The sequence below is a fragment of the Pinus tabuliformis genome, chromosome 5_2, assembly GCF_031772625.1.
Source record: "Pinus tabuliformis cultivar Carrire ecotype Pingquan chromosome 5_2, CPIR1, whole genome shotgun sequence".
Taxonomy (NCBI): domain Eukaryota; kingdom Viridiplantae; phylum Streptophyta; class Pinopsida; order Pinales; family Pinaceae; genus Pinus; species Pinus tabuliformis.
In genome coordinates this window covers 536348665-536374552 of record NC_142306.1, presented here as the reverse complement: position 1 = coordinate 536374552, position 25888 = coordinate 536348665, and the positions used below count along the sequence as shown (strand labels likewise).

At 37.5% G+C, this 25888-nt stretch overlaps 1 pseudogene; it reads left to right on the top strand.

Moving 5' to 3' along the window:
- Positions 1-1928: 1928 nt before the first annotated feature.
- Positions 1929-3440, top strand: LOC149160083 (UNC93-like protein 1 pseudogene; annotated as a pseudogene).
- The last annotated feature ends 22448 nt before the right edge of the window (positions 3441-25888 follow it).

Genomic DNA, 25888 nt, shown 5'->3' with positions numbered 1-25888 from the left:
GCTAGGATATTCACCATATAATTTAAAACACCTTTAAATCAAACGATATATTATCGTCATTGTATACAACATTAAATGTACCACTGTAGGGTTCACATTGTTTTCCTAGCAAAAGTACATTTTAAAATACCTATAACCTCGACCATGAAAAGAAAAGGAGATAATTTCAAATACCTAAAAAATACGAATTGATTCTCAAGGGCCATAAAAGGATTTTTGTAGTTATATTATTTGTATATAATATGCAGTATCATTTAATGCAATGAACATAAATGTTATCCCCCATATTAATACCTCTGTAACTATTGACAAGTGCCCTTTCCTTCTAGTCTTAGCATCTTGTAGCCTCATCTAAGAGAAAGTGTAATAATAGGCATGAAAAATTAAATGCAAATACATCATTTTAAATGTAGCCAGATTTATGGTAAATCCAAGAGACCAAAACAAAATTCTAAGACAAATCCAAGAGACCAAGACAAAATTCTAGATAGATAGGTACATCTAAAACTAACATAAATGAGAATGAAATGAAGAGTTCCATGTCCCAATTAGGAAAATTGAGATCTATGAGATTACAATTTCCCCTTATAATTCTTCTTTTTCACACTAAATCCAAGAGATCCATCAACTTCAATTTTTGATATTATCTCTCTGGCAGGGAATTTGGATGTGAACCCTGTCTCTCACTTAGGAAGGCCCTCAAAGCGACACAACATTTCCTTCCATCACATCAATGAATTCTTAAGTATTAATAAAAGGGAAGTGGAAAAAACTATGGAGGCATGCACAAATTAGAGTTCTAAACATAAATCAACACTAATCACACATTTCTTTTCTAGATATATCAAACTTGCTATACCTACAGACAATATTAAAGAATAAGCTACCTAACTTTGTGGTCAACATGCTGTACCTATTTCCTAACAAAGAATGAATCAATAAAAAAGAGTCTAGCATGACACATATGTAATGATGTATTTTACTAATTATCCTGAACACCAAATAGAGAGGAAAGAATATAATTAATATCCAATAAGTGGCATGCAATCAGCAAAAAAATGTTTTGAAAGAATAGTTCTTGGGAAGCTAATTGTTGAATAGGAGGTTTATATTGCAGAATTAGAAGTGAATCTGCATTTCAAGAAACACAAGTTTTCTAAAACCTCATTATAGAACAAATTTCTATAAAACACCTTATGATTTTCAAACAAATTGTCGAGTTTGAGAGCTTGTGATATGGAGATTAGTTCAAACACATTCATTAACATAGGATATGTCTTTTTCTTCTCTGTGATAAGATGATCCTGATTATAAAAGTAGACAAAACTTGGTCAAAATATTGTTTCTTGAATACTCAGAAAGTGAAAAACAACATTTCACATATAGGATGTGTCTCTTTCTTCTCTGTGATAAGATGATCCTGGTTATAAAAGTAGAAAAAACTTAGTCAAAGTATTGTTCCTTGAATACTCAAAAAATGAAAAACAAAATCTCACATATAAGATCTTACTTCCGAGTCATTAAAAACAACATCCACATCATCCAGACTTATCTCCCATTCTTCTTGGAACTTGGGCAGCTTGTAACCCTTCTTAAACCATTCATTCTCTAAAATATTTGGTGTTTTAATAAACTGCGAATGAAGGATATAAATGTGTGTGTCAGTTTGTTCCAAATATCATTTCAAAAGAAAGTGTGATCTCCTCACTCAAAAATCCATGAATTTTTAATCATTTCAAATTCTATTACCATCAAGTATGAGATAAATTCAAATTACTGTGAAGGAAATCCATGGGAAAATCTAAACATATTTACAACGTTACATAATACAAATCAATACCAGCTCACTTACCATACTTGGATTTGGATCCAAAATTCTCGAAATCATTTTTTTTGCACCAGAAGAAAACCATGGAGGGGTTCAATCTATGAACTACTCGGGTGACCAGGACGAGGATGACTTTGAGCAGGAGGATGAGGATGAGCTTGATGTGGATGAGGATGATGAGTATCAATATGGGGTAACCATTAATGCCCATGGTGTAGCGCCTGGTCATATGGATGTCAATGCTGCCGGTAATAGCTTGGATGATGATGAGGTGGATGATGAAGATGAGTGCAAGAACGCTAAGGTACATGATTTAGATGATGATGGTGATGAATAAAGCAATGATGCCTTGTAGGGTGCTCCACTTATATCCTCTATGATGGTTCGTTTCTCTATTACAATCACCACCACAATGAGACATTTGTTGTTATTGCAGGAGGGATTTTGGGAGTGGGAGCAGGATTGCTATGGGCTGGCCAGGCATCGATTAGACTTCGTATTCAACTGAGGATAAGAAGGGAATGTACATTTCTCTGTTCTGGAGTATATTCAATTTGGGAGTCATAGGAGGTTTCATTTCCTTTATATTGAATTATCACAACACGGCCGGGTCTGTAAGCGATGGAACCTATATAGCCTTCATGTGCTTCATGGCCTTTGGGGCTATTCTGACGCTGGCTTTGCTTCCACCCAGCAAAGTGGTTAGGGACGATGGTAGCAGGGCTACTATGATTAAGTACTCTAATGTGAACACCGAGGCCATGGAGATTCTTAAGCTATTCTCCAACTGGAAGATGCTGCTGCTCTTCCCTGCTGCATGGGCCAGCAACTTCTTTTACCCTTATCAATTCAATAACGTCAATGGAAAGATCTTCACAGTGAGAACCAGAGGATTCAACAATGTGTTTTACTGGGGCACACAGATGATAGGGTCTGTGGAAATTGGGTATGTTCTCAATTTCAGCTTCCAGAATAGGAAGAAAAAGGGGGTTTCTAGGCATGGCCATTGTTGTAATACTGGGGATAACAGAAGAGGAAGAAAAGGGGGTTTCTAAGCCTAGCCATCGTTGCAATAATGGGGACAACAGAAGAGGAAGAAGAGGGGTTTTTGGGCCATCAATGCAATAGTGGAGACAAGGGAACATGAAGAAAAGGGGGTTTCTAGGTTTGGCATCACTGCAATACTGGAGACAAAAATATGGGGAGGAGGGCTTGCCAATCAACTAAAATATAGTAGAAATAAGCCCTTACAGGACTTCGATTTCAAAGACTTTGGTGCTACTTTTGCAGTGCCATTTGTTCTATATTTCAGCTATGGAGTACTGGACTCCATGTTCCATACTATCTATTATTGGATGATTGGACCTTTGATAGATGATTTACAAACTCTGAGCAGACATAGTGGATTCTACAAAGGTGTGCAGATTGCAAGAGAAGTGGTGGCCTGGAAGATTAAAAAGGGATTTTTTTCTTTTTTCTTTTGGGAGAGCTCATAATCAATTAGACTCTAACCACAATCAACTACCTTCTCTTAATTATTCTTATTTCCTTCATTGTAAAGGAGGGTAATGCTACTGATAGTAATACTACAATTGTTGTGCGTTCAATGTGATGGCAAATTACTTTTGGACCATCATTGGAATTTTTCCATGTCTTTGATTTTATCCAAAACTAAAGTCATTGATGACAATGTCGGTGTTGCAGAACATGATGAGGATGATGGTGGCACTGCCATTGAAGTAGTAACCCTGGAGAACTTGATTTTCCTAAGATAATGATAACATATGTGATGAGGACAGTGAGCTCGAGGATTAAGGAGTTGAGAATGATGCACATTTCCGAGGACAATGAGTTGCCCAAAACAACATCGTGTGTTGCCAACAATTAATGGCAACAATTTGGTGGGACATGTGTTCAATATTGTGTTGAGGATGACGAATTTGAGCAGTGTCTCCACCAAAAATCTCACCATATAACGCCTATCCATGTAAATAATAAAATTCACCAAACTTTTAATACTTTAAAATAAATATGAATCTTAAATTTTTCTTTAATATTTGACATTATTTAGTATATTACCATCATAGAAAAATAAAAATATAAAACAAATAATATTAAAATCCTAACTAGCCATCAATAATTCCCTCCACTCATCTATTTATATTGATCTCATACTAGAAATATTATGAATTCTCATGATGAATGGGCGTTGTTGGAAACATGTCTTAAGGTTGGGGGGGAGGTTGGTGGAAATAATCACCTAGGATAAGATATTTTAGATTATGAAGAGAGACTTCTATTTTCTAATATTTCATACAAATGAGATGAAGTAATGGGATTCATGTTTCCGCTTTCCCAGATTTCACACTGAGATTATCCTAAACTTTATTAGTATCCTTCACCCATTAATCAAATTTAACTCCTTATATCTCTATATCCATGGTTATGATTTTAGTGACATTGCCCTAATATAATAACACATCTATCATGCAACTCCAAGTTCAAGAGTCTTTCCCATCAAAACAACAACAATCACACTCGTTGAAAGTGGGAGTAAAGCTCCCTTGCCACTAATATCCACCACTTCCTCACCATGAAAAAAACAAAAGAATAAGAGAGCTCCATGTCAATCTAAACCTATAAACCAGCATAGAGAAGCCCCATTTTATTATAGAGTGAAAAATAGAATAGAACGAAATGGCTAGCACCCCTTATGCATTCCATAACCCTCTCCATTTATGCGAGGCTCCTACATGGAAAATAGAAATTAACCGGTTTTCCCCACATTTCATGGGTGAAGAATGGGGATAATATTGTACGATTGCATGAGTCATTACCTTATCACCCTTATGGAAAATGAAATCACCCTTTTCAATTTGATAAAGTTACTTTCTTCCCCCACTTTCCTAAAGAAAATGTTTTCCTTAAGTCTTAATGTTTCAACATTTTCTATCCAGTATGTTGTAATCTTAAAGATTCATTTCTATTGGTGGAGAATATTCAAGGAATCATTACAGTAATGGGAATATTCGACAAATAATTTAAGTCATCCTTGGGGAGAAGGCAAATCTTCTTTTCTTTAGTGCTTGTTATGTGGTCATTAATGATAGTTACTGAAGCATTTATATCCTTTTGATGTTCAAAAATGTGATAATGTTATAAGTTAACAATATATTACTTTATTGTTGGTAGCTTATCTTAAATTCCAAGTGAAAGATAATTTTAATTTTACTTTAGGATTAATTATGATCCCCTTTCCCATCATTCATAGTTTTCCATTCGAAGCTCCATTGAAGAACATAAAATCTTGGAAAATCAAATGTTCTTTTTCATTCTTCCCTAATAACAACTTCCATGTGTCTATCTTTGGAGGCCATTAAGAAATTGTTTTCTATATATCCAACTTTTTATTTATTATGTATTGGAACAATTTTTGTTTGTTAATGGAGTGCTTGAGAAGTTGATCAAATCTCTTACCATTTGTAACATTTTCCTTCTCAATTAAACCCCTAACAAATTATTTTGAGTTATATTTTCCATGATAATAATTTTAGAGAGATTATACCAAGGCCTTTCAAGCAATGAGCATTTAGTGATTTTTTTTAGAGGTATTATAATTTGTCTCTCAAGTCCGAAAAAGCATAAAATAATACAAGAGAGAACCTATTGACCATGTTCGATCAATGTATTCCTTTTTCGTAAGTAATCTATCTCAATTTGGAAAAGGGTTAAACTTATACTGAGTAGATGTTGTTTCCAATCCGTTTACGAGTTGAAAAGAATAAGCGCTTGTCAATCTTTTCATATTTTGAGAGTTTGAAAAGAGCTTAAAGAGGACTCCACTTAGTGGTGTCTAGGATAGCAATTGGTTCCAGTGATGTTGGAACTTCTCAAAACATGTTGATGAAGAGGCTGGCTAACAAGACCACTCATTGCAACTGTTCCACAAAAAGGGTAAAACAACCAAGTGAAAGCGTATGATCGGCCAATCAGATAGTGAAAATGGAAGGAGAAAAACCAAGGCTCATCTAACGGAAGAGGCTGATAGAATGGAAATCACGATGGTTAAAATGGAGATGGGTTCATTTTTACACAAGCTTGAACCATAGGGAACTATGCTTGGATTCAGTTTCATGTTTACACAAGCTTGAAACGAAAAACTATTCTTGGATTCATTTTCATTTTTACACAAGCTTGACCCATGAAAAAACTATGCTTGAGATTGGTTTACATGCCCCCATCATGATGACTCGATTCTAGGTGCATGCCCCCCAAGCTTCATTACATTCACACAAGTAGACTACTCGTGGCTATCAGGTGGATGGAATGAAGGTTCATTTATGAGATCAAGTGAAATACTCGATGGAAATTTTATGAGATCTAATCAAAGAATCAAATTGGAACTTTGTCCAGGGGACCTTGTTTCATTTTTTAATGAGCTTGACACAAGACAAGGAACTCTTCTCAGATTCCTTATTTCATTTTCTAACGAGCTTGACACAAGACAAGGAACTATGCTCTAGGACCTATTTCATTTTTTAATGAGGTTGACACAGTAAAAGAACTATCCTCATATTCCTTGTTTCATTTTTAAATGAGCTTGAGACAAGACAAGGAACTATGCTCATTATTCCTTGATCACGACACATAAGAGGTTATAACTTCCAAGAGGTTCTAATAAGATGGGAGAACAATTCTCTAGAAGGGATACATAGCAAGGAATCCATTAGAGAGATTTGCTTCCAATGCCCCCAGTACATCATGCACAACATCAAGGAATTGGTTGTCAATTGATGTAGGCATGGAATGGGTTGCCACATAATTGACTCGTGGTGGGGAAGATACCATTGGGACAAAAGGACCATTTAGGGAAGATGGTTGATTGGAAGCCATATTTGGACCTGGAAATGATAGCTGGTAAATGGTGACAATTCTGCCTTCATGCGGGAAACACATCACTCGAAAGAGTGTTGAAATAATAGCTCCCATGTCATAAACATAGTCGCACCCAAGAAGTAAATTGTAATCTAAAGGGCCTGAGACTACCATCACATTGAGATAAACAATTTTTCCTCCCAAAGTAATAGGCAATTGAGGAAGGATCCCTAATTGTTGACTGGTTCCTTTGTTAAAAGCCAACAGATTCTGGGTAATAGGCACAAGTGGCGGTGAACCGAGCGCCTGCTAAGCAGTGGAGGAAAGGATACTCACAGATTCACCTTCATCTATAATAGTGCCAGATACAATCATATTATAAACCTATACTATGATATGGAAAGGCACTTGAGAAGGAAGACAACATCCTACGAGTCGATTCCAATCAAAGGAAGTGACTAGACTACTTGGAGGGGGTACCATAAGAATGAGAGAATTACCCCCTTGAGTTACGAGAATGGGAGGATTTTCCTTCTGCCTTGATGGAACAGGAGGGTTGCCTCCAAGCTCATTGGAATCTGAAGAAGCAAAAAAGAACCTGGGTGGTATCATACTCACTCTCTATGGGAAAGGTACGATTAATTGAAGGTGAAATTGGGTCAACTATTTCCTCGACCTATGATGGGTCAGGTATAGACTCATGGGATTCACATTTAGAGAGAGTGGGTTTGACTGACAGTTGATTTGGGTCAGTCACTTCATCAACTAGTGAAGGATTAAGGGAGAGTCTCCTGTAACTAGATGGAAGTCGTTGCGGAGAAGCGAGATGGTTATCCAACACTTTTTAGGCTTCATCCAGATAGGGACAGTGGTGAATAGGGTGATTCCCTTCAAATAACCTACAGGGAAACTTAACTTTACCCTTCTTTCCATGAACTTTATTACCACTAGTTGATGGTGTGTCACCAGCATGATCTCCAGAAGTTGATGACACAAGATGATGTGAAAGAGAAGACCATTCTTCTAAGATTTGAGGAATACTAGAAATTTTTGAAGAAGATGGTCTCCTGTACAAATTTTGCAAGGATATAAAAGTTTGTGAGACTTATCAGACGGTTTCCCATCAAAAGTTACATTCGAAGCAATGGTTGCTTGGTTTCCTCCCTGCTGAATTTTCTTCTTCTTCTTCTTCTTATCCACCTGGTTACTAGTGTCAATACTTTCACCAAGAGAAGAGGGAGAAGGGGAGGAAGAAACAACCTACGAAGAAGGTAAAGGGTCAACTTTAGGATCAGCTAGAGGTTGGTTTTGTCTAGTTGTAGGAATATTCAGTTGCGGGGCCAAGGAGGTTGAGAACAACCATACTGGAAAGCCGATGGTAAGTCCCGAAAGGGACAATGTAGCCATATAAGGAGCACTAATATTTCCTAAAGTAGAAAAAGGACTAGGATTCCCATCAAAAGGAATTCCTTGATCGGTGGATTCCAGAGTTGTTGTCATATGTCTCAACCTAAGATAAACTAAGGAGTGATGTGGAGGATGTTATCCATGGTCAGTTAATTTTATTTTAATCAAAATAACATAACAAAACAAAATAGGGATAATCTAGGAAAAATGATTACCAAGTAACTATGAACTGCAATATACTGCCTCAGAGGAACCAAGGACTTAACATACGTGCAGGTAATCTCCCCGAATGTTGTTTTCAGTGTATCACAGTATACAAGGTGGTCGACTCAGTTACCTATGGATGGATAGCAACCTAATTTAGTCCTCCCATATATACCTAAAATTACGTGGAGGCCCAATCCTTGCTAGCACTGTCTAATGCGAAATCGCACATTGAGAGCATTCCTTTATACTTTTCATACTATAACACCGCCCTATATACCTGAAAGTACGTGGATAAGCTATGATATACTTACGTGTGTGGAATGAGGTATCACACTTGGAATGTATCACAGACCATTAGCGACTGTTGCTATGTTTAACGAAACCAGAACACGTCTCTAGCCTAGACCGCTAAATGTTATGCATTAATTTACAATGCTCCATAAGGTTAATTGAGATAAATTTTAGTTGATCTTGTTTAAAGTTTTCCTTTCAGGTTCACCGCGTGATGTTTTTGAAACTCCTAGAATAAAACTATGATGAGAAACATTCTTTTCATTTGATTTGAACAATGAAAACCATAACTAAAAGGGATAGAGAAATCAGAATCTTTAAACAAAGAGCATAGAGCACATCTAATGCAACTTTCCCTATACTATTCCTACAAGCACACACAAACTTCTAAATGCATAATTTATGTTTTTCTTTTCATTTCCTTTAATGTTTAGATGAACAAAAGGAAACTAAATGCACAAATGATCAATCAATACTTTTCACAAGAAACGAAGACTTTACGACAATTTCTTTTCAAAGAAATGAAGACTTTACGACACTTCTTTTTCAGAAAAGACTAATCGATTGTAAGCTAACTTTGACAATGAATTGATAATGATAAAGAAATCACTTAAGAAACACTAAACAATCAAGGCCAAAGTAGGGCTAGGAGAAGAAATACAAACTAATTTCAAAACCATAGAAAGCATTAATCTTTTAGCAAACAACATCAGAAGAAAATTTGGAAAAAACCAAGCCAAAGGTGGGTTTTTTAGGTTAATAGGGATCAACACAGTGTAGAGTGGGAGATAGTGCATTGTAGTGCACTGTCTCTGAGCTAAGGCTACTCTGTAGTGCACTGTGTTAAGAACAACACTGTGCTGGTGCTAGAGAGTCCAATCAGGAGACATTCAAGCACACTTTTTGACCAAAAAACACTTCAAATGAATGAAAAGAGATAAATGAAGTCAAGTAAATTCTACTAGGATGTAATATGATGAAGATAAACTACCAGGAATGACAGTCGTTCCCCAGTATGGTCGCCAATTTGTCATATGGAATTTGTACCTATGTATAAATACATTTTCCCTAAGTGGGTAGCTACACTTAGTAGAAAGAAAGTGGTTTAACCTTTTCCTATAATAGATAGATGAGATGAAGGAACTTACTTGTGGTCTTTCACCTCCTTTGATCTCCTTTGTATTGCTCCCGTCACTCCCACTCGAACTAAATCAGCTCAATTGGTACCTGTCAGCAGAAATAGAAGAAGACAATGATCAAAGTACACAATCTATCTACTATAAACAAATGGAATCAACAACATTTAAACATATAATCATCATAGATATGAACAATAATATGGGAAAAGGAACAAACAACTTTATTGATGTAGAAGGAAGAGTTACACCCAATGCAGTTCGATCTCGTGTCACTCATCCAACTTCAGTCCAACCCTCATCACACCAAAAGAACACCAATCCAGCAACATAACATTACTTGACATGAACTCAAATCTCAAACCAACAATATTTCTCTACAATCTTCAAATTCCAGCCTCCTGATCACTATGATGAGTGGTCAATTTATAGGGAAATGCAAGTGGTTATGTCATAAATTGAGCATTGAATAGTTTTACAAAATTGGAGTTAGTTTCAATGGAGAAAGGGATGAGATGATAGAGGGGTAATTGATCCATATCCTATCCAAAGTCGATCTCATAGGATGAGATAAGAGCTGGGCATCCTTCTAGAATACTCTAGAATCAAAGAATATTCCCAGAATCCAATGTCAATTTCGCTCATTCTCGCCCAATGCAGGTCAAAGAGGTTATAAGTGCACTGTAGTGTAGGCGTAAATGGGCCTACCAGCTCTGCAACGCAGTTACCCCTGGCCAAGGCTACACTGGTCTCCCAAGGAGGCATTTCAGCAGGGTTTCAAGCTAGGAAACTTTCATGGATTTAAGTATTCAATTTGATGATTTGTCTAGGGCATGTAACAACTGAATTAGGGTTCGATGAGCCCTAATTGTACTAATCTTAATGTCGGGAGTGATGTGCCCAAATAGACCTGTAACAAAGATGAGGTAGTTCTACCCAAAGGTCATGTATAGCTTATTCCAAAGATGCTTCATGAACTTGCATTTTATGAATATATGAGGGAAATATTCATCATGACTTATTTTCATGTTACACAAAGGGATAGGCATTGAAATCCCATTTTATGATATGTTCTTCAAAGAGAAGAATTCATTTTACACCATAAATTAACAATTAACTAGAGTTGTAGGAGGTTATGTCCCCTTAGATTTTCCTATAAATCCAAGAATAACGGGGTAAATGTACATGGAATAGTTGGTATTACCACCTAAATTAGAGGATTTTGTTAAGGTCCTCACAAGATGATAAGGTGGCACCATATAGGACACGTGCTCATTGTCACTTTAGCATGAGTCCATCACTTTTTAGTCCAACTCCTGTAAAACCAAGGGAGGATTCCCTACACTATATACCCTCCAACACAGGTTAGTAAACTAGTGCCTAATAACACCTTTTGGGTGATGGACTCTGTTATGCAACCAACTCACAAAATAGAAGAAACGATAGATAAAGGACTTAAAAATTATCCTCTTCAAGGGGGAAACCTCCTTTACATTACATAAATTAACAATTATTGGATGATAAAAATGATAAGACCTCGTTGGTATATATAGGGGTCTAAGGGGTCACAATATAATAAGATCCTACATATCAATAATAATGTAAGCACAAAACAATAACAATAGTGGGCTTCTATGGGGCACAATAATAACAACATGGGGGATACATGGGCACAAGAATAACAATAGGTGGCTACACTAAAAATAACAATAAGGGGAATATACTAGTATTATAGGGACCTAACATGCCCCTCTCCTTAAAAAAAATGTTGTGCTTAACGCTTGAGTAGTTGTGGATGCTTCTGTATAAAATTATCATCCTCCCATGTGGATTATTTAGCGAGTAAGTTCTTCCACTTAATGAGATACTCTAAAATTAATCGATTCCATAGCTATCACGTTCTTGTTTCCATGACTTCTTCATGCTCAAATATGATTTTTCCTTCTTCGTCAAGTTCTAGAAACACTATTTAAACTAGGATCTTGTGACTGATAACCCTCTTTAAGCATGAAACATGGAAAACTGGCTGTACTAAGGAAGATGCAGGTAGCTTCAATTTGTATTCCATAGTACCAATCTTTTGCAACACCTTCTAAGGATCATAGTAATTGGGTGATAATTTATTATCCTTCTTAGCTTGCTTGAGCGACATTTGTTTGTATGGTTGTAATCATAAAAATACCTAGTCACCTACATCAAAACTTCGTTCACTGCGGTGTTAATATGTTTTTTTTTTCATTTGATTTTGTGCTAGAGTGAGGTTATCCATTAAGAGCTGTAGAACTTGTTGTTGACGCTCAATGTGATATTCCACGGATTGAACCTTAGAATTTTCTCTTAAAGATGATGTGATGGATTGTGGATGATATCCATAAAGTGCCATAAATGGGGTCATTTTTTATGTAGTATGGAAGGAAGTGTTATACCACCATTCAGCTAGAGGTAACCAGTTGACCCATTGTGTTTGTTTATCATATACACAATAACAAAGATATCCTTCCAAACATTTGTTCACTATCCCAGTTTTCTCGTCAGAAATGATAAGATGAGCTATGAGTTATTTGAGTGCCAAGACAAGAAAATAATTCCATCCCAAAATTTCTAGTGAAAATGTGATCTCTATCACTTACAATAATATTTGGGTTTCCTTGTAGCTTTTGAATTATTTCCATAAATGTAGTAACAACTGTACTAGTTTTAAAAGGATGAGATAATGCAAAAAAGTGTGCATACTTGGTAAGTCTATCAACTACCACCATGATGACACTCTTTCCTCTAGACTTGGTTAAACATGTGATAAAATCCATTGAGACCTCCTCCCAATGCTGACTTGGAATGGCTAAAGGTTGTAACAAACATGAGGTCTTAATTGTCTTAACATTATTTTGTTGGAAAACCAAACATTCTACCACAAACTTTTGAATATAAGATTTAAGGCCATCCCAGAAAGAATTTCTTCTTGACCCTGTGGTAAGTTTTTAAAAATCTTGAGTGCCCTACTAATGGGGAGGTGTGCAATTCCAAAAGAATATTTTGCTCGAGGTGGGAATTCTCACAAAGATATAAGTGATCTCTGTACCATAATGAATCATCTTTCCAACTAAATGTATCAGATGTACTAGGATCTTGCTGCAACGTTTGAATGAGTTTCCAGACCTCTTCATCATTCTTCTATTCATCCCTTGCTTCGGTTATCAAATCAGGTTGGATAATAGAAATGACACAAAGAAATGCTTCCACATCGTCATCCTTTCTTGATAGTGCATCTGCAATAACATTTTGATTCCCTTTTTTATATATTATTTCAAAGTCATAATCCAACATATTTGTGACCCATTTTTACTGCTCTTCTAAAGATAATGTTTGTTCCAAAAAGTATTTAAGACTGTCATGATCTATTTTTATCTTGAAGTGTCTTCCAATTAGGTAACGTATCTATTTCTTTATTGCATGTAGTATTTCCAAACTTTCCTTCTGATAAATAGGTTTGTGTAAATAATTTCCTTTGATTGGACGACTTTCGAAAGCAACGGGTCTTCCTTCTTGCAATAAAAAAACACCAATTCCATTTCCTGAGGCATCACATTCCACAATAAAGGTTTTTGTGAAGTTTGGTGTAGCTAAGACATGTTCTTGGCACATTTCCTCTTTAAGTTATTCAAAGGCCTTAGTTTCTTCTGGAGTCCAAGAAAATGCATCTTTATTTATTAATGTTGTTAAAGGTGTTGTTATTCTCCCATAATTCTCAACAAACTTATAATAATAACCTGTCAACCCGAGAAATCCTCAAAGATGCTTTATGGTTGTGGGGATTTTCCATTCCTTAATGGATTTAATATTTTTAGGGTCTACCTTAACACCCTCATGAGATACAATATAACCCAAATATTCCACCTCTTGTACTCCAAAGAAACATTTGGAGGTTTTTGCATATAATTTTTTCTCCTCCAATAGTCTGATCACCTTGTCAACATGTTGAACATGATCCTTCCAAGAATTTCTATATATTAGTATATCTGTTATGAAACCAGCTCAAGAAAAGATAGAAAAGATAGATCAACGCCTTAGAATTCAGCCTCTTCGAGGGGGAAACCTCCTTTACATTACATAAATGAACAATTCTTGGATGATTCAAATGACAAAACCTCCTTTCTATATATAGGAGTCTAAGGAGTCACAATATAATCCAGCCGACCTAACAATAATAATATAAAGCCACAAAAATAACAATAGAGGGATTCTATGGGGCACAAAAATAACAATATGGGGGTAATAGGGGCACAACAATATAAATAAGGGGTATAACTACAATAGTAATGGGGTAATCACTAGTATTATAGGGACCCAACATGCCCCTCTCCTTCAAAAAAGTGTTGTCCTCAACGCTTGAGTAGTTCTGGATACTTCTGCATAAAATTCTCATCCTCCCATGTGGAATCTTCAGCGGATAAGTTCTTCCACTTGATAAGATACTCTGAAATTGATCGATTTCGTAGCTGTCGAGTTCTTGTTTCTGTGACTGCTTCCGGTTCCAATATAATTTTTCCTTCCTCGTCAAGTTCTGGCAATATTGTTTGAACTGGGAGCTTGTCGCCTATAACCTTCTTTAAACATGAAACATGGAAAACTGGGTGCAATCGAGAAGCTGCAGGAAGCTCCAATTTGTATGCCATAGTACCAATCTTTTGCAACACCTTGTACGGACCATAATACTTTGGTGATAATTTATTATCCTTCTTAGCTTGCTTTAGGGACATTTGCTTATATGGTTGTAGCCGTAGGAATACCCAATCACCTACATCAAAACTTCTTTCACTGCGATGTTGATCTGCCTGTTGTTTCATTCTATTTTGTGCCAACACGAGGTTATCCTTTAAGAGTTGGAGGACTTGTTGTTGATGTTCGATGTGATGTTCCACTGCCTGAACCTTAGAATTTTCTCTTAAATATGATGTGATGGATGGTGGTTGATACCCATAAAGTGCCATAAATGGGGTCATTTTTGTTGTTGTATGGAAGGAAGTGTTATACCACCATTCAGCCAGAGGCAACCATTTGACCCATTGTGTCTGTTTATCAGATACAAAGCAACGAAGATATCCTTCCAAACATTTGTTTACTATCTCAGTTTGCCCATCAGATTGAGGATGATAAGATGAGCTATGAGCTAACTGAGTACCAAGACAAGAAAATAATTCTGTCCAAAAATTTCCAGTGAAAATGGGATCTCTGTCACTTACAATAATCTTTGGGTTTCCATGTAGCTTTTGAATTGTTTCCATAAATGCAGTAGAAACTGTACTGGCTTTAAATGGATGTGATAATGCACAAAAGTGTGCATACTTGGTAAGTCTGTCAACTACCACCATGATGACACTCTTTCCCTCAGACTTGGGTAAACCTGTGATAAAATCCATTGAAACCTCCTCCCAACGTTGGCTTGGAATGGATAAAGGTTGTAATAGACCCGGTGTCTTAATTGTTTCAACTTTATTTTGTTGGCAAACCAAACATTCCGCCACAAACTTTTGAATATCTGATTTAAGGCCATCCCAAAAAAATTCCTTCTTAACCCTGTGGTAAGTTTTTAAAAATCCTGAGTGCCCTCCTAAGGGAGAAGTGTGCAATTCCATAAGAATCTTTTGTTTTAGCTGGGAATTCTTACAGAGGTATAAGCGATCTTTGTACCATAACGAATCATTTTGCCAGCTAAATGTATCAGACATACTGGAATCTTGTTGTAGCTTTCGAATAAGTGCCCACACTTCTTCGTCATTCTTCCATTCCTCCCTTGCTTCGTTTATCCAATCTGGTTGGATAATAGAAATGGCACACAACAATGCTTCCACATCCTCATCCTTTCTTGAGAGTGCATCTGCCACCACATTTTGCTTCCCTTTTTTGTAGATGATTTCAAAGTCATAACCCAACATCTTTGTGACCCACTTTTGTTGCTCTTCAGAGGATAATCTTTGTTCTAAAAAGTATTTAAGGCTATCATGATCCGTTTTTACCTTGAAGTGTCTTCCCATTAGGTAGGGTCGCCATTTCTTAAGTGCATGGAGTATTGCCAACATTTCCTTCTCATAAATAGCTTTGCTTAAAAACTTTCCCTTGATTGGACGACTTTCAAAAGCAATGGGTCTTTCATCTTGCATTAGAACAGCACCAATTCCATTTCCTGAAGCATCACATTCCACAATAAAGGTTTTTGTGAAGTCCGGTGTAGCTAAGACCGGTGCTTGGCACATTGCCTCTTTAAGATGTTCAAAGGCCTTTGTTGCTTCCGGAGTCCATGAAAATGCATCTTTCTTCAATAATGTTGTTAGAGGTGCTGCTATTCTCCCATAATTCTTAACAAACTTGCGATAATACCCTGTCAACCCAAGAAATCCTCGCAGATGCTTTATGGATGTGGGGATTTTCCATTCCTTAATGGCTTTAATTTTGCTAGGGTCTACCTTAACTCCTTCATGAGATACAATATGACCCAAATATTCCACCTCCTGGACTCCAAAGAAACATTTGGATCTTTTTGCATATAATTGTTTCTCCTCCAATAGTTGTAGCACCCTGTCAACATGTTCAACATGATCCTTCCAAGACTTGCTGTAGATTAGTATATCATCAAAAAATACTAACACAAATTTTCTAAGGAATGGTTTGAAAATTGAATTCATCAAACCTTGAAATGTTGAAGGTGCATTGGTAAGGCCAAAAGGCATGACCAAAAATTCATAATGACCCTCATGAGTTCTAAATGCTATTTTTGGAATGTCTTCAATCTTCATTCTGATTTGATGATATCCCGAACGAAGATCCAACTTGGTGAAGTAAATTGATCCATGCAATTCATCCAGTAATTCATCAATGACAGGAATGGGGAACTTATCTTTAATAGTGAGCTTGTTGAGCTCCCTATAATCCGGACACATGCGCCATGATCCATCCTTCTTGTGCACCAATACTACTGGAGCAGAGAAAGAACTTTGACTCGGTTGAATTATACCAGCCTCTAGCATTTCTGCAACCATACGTTCAATTTCACTTTTTTGGACATAGGGATATCTGTACGGCCTGATGTTTGGAGGAACACTTCCTGGAATCAGATGAATAGCATGATCATGATCACGCATAGGTGGGAGACCTTTGGGAGTCTCAAATACCTTGGAATGATTGTCCAGGACTTTTTGGAGATCTGGAGAAATAGATGATTTCGATGTGGAAACATCTAGCGAACATAATTGTGCAATTACACCTCTTTGCTCCTTTTTTAGAAGCTTTGTCATACCATTAGAGCTGATTATCTTTCCTGGTTTCCCTGCAATACCCCTTAATTCAACTTCCTTTCCTTCCGTAGAAAATTTGATGAAAAGTTCTTGAAAATTAAAAGCTATTGTACCCAAGGATTGTAGCCATTGGACTCCTAGTACAACATCAGCACCTCCCATTGGAATGGAAAGCATTGGGCTAGTCAATACATATTCTCCCATGGATAGCTTGATATTATGGCACTTTCCAGAGCAATTTATTGTTCCTCCATTTGCAATCATCACTTGACACTCTGGTGCTGGATATAGGAAGCAATTCAATTCTTTTGCTACCCTACAATGAATAAAATTGTGGGTGCTTCCTGAATCAATCAACACTATTACCTTTTTCTTCTTGATTTGTCCTTCTATCTTGATGGTTTGAGGAGTGGTAATTCCCGCCAATGCATTACAAGATATGGTCGGATTTATTTGTTCTTCATCTAGGCTTTGTTCCTGGAGTATATCCTCTTCTTTTGACCTTTCTTGCTCCTTTTCTTCTTCCTCTTCACAATCTATGTAGAATAATTTCTTCTCAGCACACTTATGACCTTTAGTGTATTTGCTATCACAACTGTAACAAAGCCCTTTTGCTCTTTTTTCTTCCAATTGTTGTGGTGTCAACCTTATAGGTTGTGGAAGACTAGGGGCAACAACACTTCCATCTTTATAGTTGTGAGTGGTATGCTTCCTAGTTGCCATAATTTTGCTTTCCATTTTTCTTGCTAACCTGAATGCCTTCTCTAATGAATCAGGTTCCCAAAGGCGAACATCATGTTGGATATTATCCTTTAAAGACCCTATGAACACATCAATCCTATGCTCCTCTGGAATATCTTTTACCCTTATGTTCAATTTTTGGAACTCCTCAATGTGCTCCATTATTGAACCCTTTTGTTTGAGACTTATCAATTGGCTAAAAAAAGTGTTGCTTTTTGTATCCTCATAATGTGCTATCAATTCTTCCGTAAAAATTGCCCAAGTGATAAATTGTTTACGAGAGCAAAGCCATTGATACCATACAAACTGATTTGGTTCCAAATATACAGTTGCCATACGTACCTTTTGTGTGTTTTGCACATTATTGAGATCGAAGAATTGCTCCATCTGTAATATCCATGTGGCAGGATCCTTGCCATCAAACTTCCTCATATCGATTTTTGGAATATGGTGAGTCTTCGATCCAACATTAGCATCTATGGAATCATGATTAACATTTCTTTTATTCTCATCATGAGTTTCCTTTAGTACCCTTTCATCCTTAGTGCCCATTTCTTGTAGCAACTTATTCATATTTATCTTCAATTCGTCCATGTCTGTCTTCAAATTTGTCTTCAAATCTGCCATGTCTCTCTTCAAATCTGTGTTCGAATCATCCATCTTAGCTTCCATGCCCTTTATCTTAGATTCCACGCCATTTATCTTAGCTTCTGTTAGCTTTTGTGAGCGTGACATTTGTTGCACTTGTTCTTGTAATTTTGATATATCATGTAGCATTTCTTCCTCTTCTTCATGAGTCATGCTAGAGCTTTCAGGTTCCTTACTAGGTGTTTGCATTTTCTTTCCTCGGGGCATCAGTTACCGATAATAATGCTTTACTATGCCCTTTGAATTCCTTCAAACCAAGCTTACGCAAAAATTAAAAAAAAAACTACACACCTTTTTTCACTTTGTAGAAGCCTGATATTGAATCTGATGTATCTCTGTAATTTCGGATCATTCAATTCTAAAATTTTGATCTGTAGTAGCTTTCTGAGTCCTCTTTCCAATGCCACAAGTCTGACCCAAATTGGATTCTCCAAGGAAGAGTTATGCGAAATCTCCCACAGTGACTTGCTTATAGACTAGTTCAGTAGAGCAAACTTGTACGACGTGCCACGAGTCACTGTTTCGACCTTTGGATCTGAACAATGCATACAAGAAACTAAAGTCCGTCCTCTTTCTGTACCTTCTTACGAAATTTCAATCCGATCCTCAGAGAGAAAGTTATGACGATTTTCCCCAGGTCACCTGTTTTGAATGTAATTCAGGAGTCTGCAAAAAGACCAACTTCCTCAGATCATATCTCCAAAAATATTGCGCACAAAGCTCTGAAATTCAGATCCAAGGTTCAACGTGATTTCTTCTCAAATGGGTTTTTTTTGCGACTTCTGAAACGTCACAGAAAAAAAGTTATAGCGAAAATGCCACGATGACCTGTTTGGAGCAGCGAAACCCTAGAATCCAAAGCTCTGATACCAAATGTTATGAAACCAGCTCAAGAAAAGATAAAAAAGATAGATCAACGCCTTAGAATTCAGCCTCTTCGAGGGGGCAACCCCCTTTACATTACATAAATGAACAATTCTTGGATGATTCAAATGACAAAACCTCCTTTCTATATATAGGAGTCTAAGGAGTCACAATATAATCCAGCCGACCTAACAATAATAATATAAAGCCACAAAAATAACAATAGAGGGATTCTATGGGGCACAGAAATAACAATATGGGGGTAATAGGGGCACAACAATATAAATAAGGGGTATAACTACAATAGTAATGGGGTAATCACTAGTATTATAGGGACCCAACAATATCATCAAAAAATACTAACACAAATTTTATAAGGAAGGGTTTGAAAATGGAATTCATCAAACCTTGAAATGTGGAAGGTGCATTAGTAAGGCCAAAAGGCATGACCCAAAATTCATAATGACCCTCATGAGTTATGAATGTTGTTTTCATAATTTCTTCAATCTTCATTCTAATTTGATGATATCCTCAACAAATATCCATCTTGGTGAAGTAAATTTATCCATGTAATTCATCTAACAATTCATCAATGATAGGAATGGGAAATTTATCTCTAATAGTGAGCTTGTTGAGCTCCCTATAATCCACACATATACAACATGATCCATCCTTCTTGTGCACCAATACTACTGGAGCAGAGAAAGAACTTTGACTAGGTTGAATTATACCAAACTCTAACATTTCTGCAACCATACATTCAATTTCACTCTTTTGGGCATAGTATGATGTTTGGAGGAACACTTCCTAGAATCAAATGAATAGCATGCTCATGATCATGATCATGAATAGGCGGGAGGCCTTTGGTAGTCTCAATTACCTTGGAATGATTATCCAAGACTTTTTGGAGATTTGGAGAAATATATGATTTTGATGTTTGAACCTATAGTGAGCATAATTGTGCAATGATGTCATGTTGTTATTTCTTCAGAATATTTGTCAAGCCATTAGAGCTAATTATCTTTCCTGATTTCCCTATGATACCCATTAATCCAACTTCCTTTCCTTCCAAAAAAAATTCAAGAAATGTTCCTGAAAATTAAAATCTATCGTCCTGTTGAGGGCCCCGAAATCGGGTCAACAACAAGGGGGATACCCACCCGGTCCGGAACCTGGTTGGCGGCTCCTTGCCCGTTTGATGTAGCGGGTCCGACTGGGGGTAACGGGACCAGCTTCCCGATGTGAGGGGATGTGTGTGTGTGTAGAGTTTGATTATGTTGATTCTGGAAGCATTCTAAAACTAATTTAAATCTAACTCGCAAACTGATTCTAAGCTACAGTAATCTAATGAAAACAACATATGTAATCTACACTAACCCGGGATATATCTTTTCCATTATGCGATTTAGAAAGATTTCACATAATAACTGGTAATAAAGATCATTCAGCTATCACAAGAATATAAACCATTTAAGATGAACCATTCTGCATAAGAAGTTAAACAAAACAGTTGTGAACAGCATATCTCATAAATAAATCATTCATATGTCAAGCATAAATAAATGAGTCCACCATACAAAAGTGCCAAATGATAACCCATATGCTCATACATTAACATATAAACAATATCAGCTGCATATCACTCTAAGAATATAAGCAGAAATTCGTCAAGAGATAAAAGTACCATTTATGACTGATTTTTACTCACAGACTTCAAGAAATAACGATTTATCTTTACTTGTTCTAATATCTACTAAGATTACAGTAGTGCAACATCAGTAGCAGACATTAAAATGCAAACATAAATAAATCTCGATCCTTCCATTCATCAAAACCTCCTCTGAGGGTGCAGAAGTGCATGTTCCGAGGACAAGTTTTTGACCAATTTCTGGACCCTTCTCCAATGCAATGAGAAGGGTTAAAATACTACTTCCTAATTCTAATAATAGTATTATTACAAAATTGAGGATACGGTTCTCAAATGACCGCCCTTTTTCTAATTTAGTTAAAAAGGAAAAAACAACATTCTAAATGAAATTACTTGTGAACTTGGTCTTTGAAGTTGCAGCTGTCAAGCATAGGCTTGAGAAGAGTAGGCTGGCTGATTTCTGTGCTTAGCTGGGCTACGAAAACGACATCCATAAGAGCTGGCGCTACCTTCTCGGCTGCGTTCATGATGCATCTCACTGTCATGCATTGGCTGTGCGGTTTAACTAAGTATGTCCAGTAACTTTCCCAATTTAGTCTAGCCAATGCCTGGATTGTTTTCCCATTTGCCTGCGCTTTCTGCTTCCATTCTGTCTCCAGTTGCAACTTGCTCGGTAGGTATACCGGGGTGGTCTCTGAAATCAAATTGGCTCTGTGTAAATTTTCATTTACACAGTCGATAAGGATGCTCGCTTGTGTCGCCGCTGTCTCTGCTGCTTGCTCCGCCTGTGTGATTTGTTCGTCCCATTTATTAAAGAGCAGCTCCTTGTGATTTTCATTAATCTTGGGTGCCCCTCTCCTTACAACTGCTTTGCGCTGGGGACTGTAGAATACGTCCAGTGGAGGAATTTCTTCTACGTTGAGTAGAAGTTCTGAGGATGGAGCGATAGGAAGGTGTTCTGCTTCTGCGGCGCTACTGACTATGGTCGAGACAACCTCTTGCACCACCTGTGTATTGCCCACAGGTGTCTTCGGGACTTTCCCTTCAAGATTAATTAATTCATTGAAGGTTTCCCACTCTTTATCCAACTCTGTTGTGACAAGAGGTGTTTCGACGACAGGAGGGGGAACGTTTCTTGGTGGTGAGGCGATAACTTGCTGCTGAGCCATCGTACTTGACTGAGCTGTGTCTTTGGTTGTTTCTTCGTTCTTTTCTTTGTCGTGCACAGACTCTTCAGGATGTTCAGATATTTGTTTTGCGGCGCTGGACTTAGATCTGGAAGCGCTGGAGTTTTCACTGAGGCTGATGCTCGGAGTCGGTTCTCTAGTAGCTACTCGCAGCCCTTCTAGTGGAATACTAGCCAGCCTTCTCTCTCTATATAACGTGAATTTCTGGAGGTCGTCTGGAGACAACCTCAACTGAGCTTCTAGCAAAATCTCTTTGAGCGAGCTCTTACTCTAAAAGAGATCATCAAACAGATCTTTCTTCCCAGAGAATACTCTTATCTTGACGTTGGTTGTAAATTCATGGGCCACATTATTTGGGTTGAATGGTCTTGATGAGAACTTAAATAATTGAAGACACGTTACATTCTCCACCTCGTCAAAAGCATGTCCCACATCGAACAAAGAGAAGGACCCACAAGTGACGGGAAATTGAGGCCAAATGGCCTTCTTTTTGTCCTTTAGGTCCTTGGTTAAGCCGCCTTCAGAACAAGTTTGATAAGCGATTTCCCGGGCCAATAGTTTATCAGGGACATACAAGGGTAGGACATGTGGAGGTACATTGCTTCCAAAAACTCGAATGTAGGTAAACCATTCTTCCCCAAACCATATCGCGATGGGGATGATGTCAACTTCGGCCTCGGGAGAGCACCTTGGGGGGTCCTTATCATATATCATTCTATGTATGGGCAATATGAGCCCATGGCAAATCTGGTAAAAATGAGGGGCAAACTAGGAATCCCATAAGACTTTATGATAAACATGGATGGGCAATGGGTCTTGGGTAGTCCATTTCCAACCCATGGTAGGAAAATTTAATACAAGACAAACAGAGTCCATTATATAGGCAGACAAATAAAAGGGAGGATAGACCCTTTGGGAGAAGGATCTCTTAGAACGGTAATTGACAACCGCCATGTATAGAGTATCAGAAATGATTTTGGCCCAATCTACTATCTCGGAGTTAGTCGCGGCGTCAACTAATGGTAGCCATTTAGATGAAAAATTATTGATATCGGGCATACCAAATAATCTACAGAGCATGGCTGCAGCAAAACAATATGGATGGGTAAGGGAACCAGTGTTGTACATACCGTTTTTATCCTTTTTCAACGGCTCATCTCTTCTTGACCATTCTTTAGTGGTGTCTGATAGATCCGGATTTTCTACTGCGAACTTCTTAACAAACTGTGCATTATAGGTCGCTTGCGGTTCAGGAAGATGATACATGAGCTTCAGGTCTTGGGCAGTAAACGATCCCACGAGCCCATGTCCCTGGACTTTGAATTGCCTATTTGCCAATTCCGCATCATCTAGAATCCACTTGATCATGTCTGTATATGGTAGGATCTTCGACCTTGCCGCTATTCTATGGAGGAAAGAACACGCTAGGTCTTCCAGGGATGCCTCCGAAGGACGTGATGCACCCGCGACAGCAGCAGTTACCTTCATTATTCTAGGGTTCTCTTCTTCTAATAGCCTATACATGCCTTCCCATGTTGAGATACCTGCATCTCTGTTGCAGGCTGTATCTGTGTACAGGGGCGCCATCTCCTTGGTTTTTTCTCTTGTTTCGGAGCTTCGAGCTTTGTTCTTCTTTCCCATTTCGCTTTGCGCTTCTGTCTGATTTGCCTTCGCACTTTGCTCCTGCAGGTTACGAGTGAAATGGAAAGACTGATCAGAAAGGTGATGGGAGAGTTTTAAATGCAAGAGATAATCAGATATGCCACCTTACGTGAAGCAAATGCGCATCAAGGCACACGTTTTTATTCCACTTAATAACTGACAACTAATTTATTACTATCATTAAAAGCGCATAATTTCAAGTCAGGTTATAGTAAGTGGCTTTTCTTTGGGTGACGCGCTCGAAGGATTCGTACTAAGGTGCTTTATGATTTTCCAACGTACCCTTGCATGTCGCGCAATCGCAAATCGCAGCGATCGCAATATTGCAGATCGCAATAATTCAATGTTTTCCAAACTTCGCCTGCCTTATTTCTGCGATATGCGATCGCGCGATCGCAATATCGCATATCGGCGGATTTGTAAGCTTTTCTTTATGGATGCTAGTATGTTGCGATGCGATGTTGTTATAACCACTGGGGCGGCGCGCATATTGGTCTTTAGAAGGGAAACGAAGGTGTTTCTTATCCTTATGTGGTGCGACCTTAAAGATTTGCTTTCATGAACATAGGCTTAGGCTTAAGACATTCAAGAAACCTTTTCTAAGCGTATGGTTGTAACTTCAAAAATAAATCCTTGCTTTTCCTAAAAAATTAACTAAGGGTCCCCATTCATTCAGTATCGTGGCTGATACTAGATTGAACGAGGGGGGTTGTTGCTGGCCACAACAATTGGCGATTCACTTGGGAGAACCAGTTATCTCTGCTCTTTTTCTATTGACGTTTTCAAACTTCTAAAAAAAAATTTCTCAGGAAATTTGAACTTTATTATAAAAAGATAAAAACAAATGATACTTCAAAGCGTCAATGATGTTTTGTTTCAGCTCCATTCTAGCTCAATTACTTGCATCCCCAGATTGTATTCGAATTTAAATCAGTCATTACTTGGTCTTGTAAAACATAAAAATAAAGTGTTCTCTATGTATCAGTCCTTCTTAAATATGCTCCTTTGTCACAGGTAGAGCCACTGCTGCCAGCAGGCGTCCATAGCCTTGACAGGGTTACCTATTATCCAGGAATGATCCTTTATCCTGCCTCAGGTTATTTACAACTTTTTCAGAAAGAATCCCTTTCTTGATGCTTTTTCCTTTTTTATTCTCTAAAGAACAATGTCTTGGTTTGGTGGCCAAATTATGACACAGTCATTCACCTGATTTACACTTTTGCTGAGCAAGCTGGCTCGTGATGAGACCCCTTGTCTTTTGATTGCAACAATCTTGAGTCATTGCCCTGTTTTGGTAGACAGTCTTGGCAAAGTCAGCAAGTTATAATATCTGTGATCATGATAAGTCGGCTCGTGATGAGACCTCTTATTCTTTGAGATATAGCATCTTTTTAGGTCATTCCTCTGAATGTTGTGTTTTCCTTCAGCAGGGAGGAAGTCAAATTTTCTTTCCTTAAGAAAGTTCTGGACGACAATGATAGGGCTGCTTTTGGTAATGGCTGCTTTCACAGAGAATCTTTATTTTAATATTGATACCTTTCATTGTGCTGACCTAAAACAAATCCTTCACTGAGATAGCTTTCTTTTAATTTTTTGGAGTTGAAACTATCATCATTTCTGGGTCAAAGTTCTATCGATAATAAAGATCAAATTCTCAAAAGATTTGCTGTTCATAGGAGCCGAAGTCCAAAATCTTTAACAGAGACAAGGTGTCTTTAGTAAACGTCAAATGCCGTTTAGCCAGAACAAACATTACTTGAGAGAGGCAAACATTCCCTAGGGTCATGTAGAGAATATAAATAACTTTGCCTATCAATTATTGAAAGCAAAACTAACAACCTAGCTAAATTACTCCTACTCCTATTCTAACTATATACAGGAAATAACTAAGTAAAATGATATTTCCAATGGAACCAACGATTCATTATTATTCCTAGCCGTATGAATCTTCCAAGCATCAGTAAAAAGTACCGAATTTCCCTTGGATCGAAATTGTTGGCTAGGGAATAAGAACCTACAACCTCAATTGGAATTCTTCTTGATTTTCTTTCCTCATGAGAAGTTTTTTCCAACTGAGTACCTATTGGATCATAAAAATTAGGATG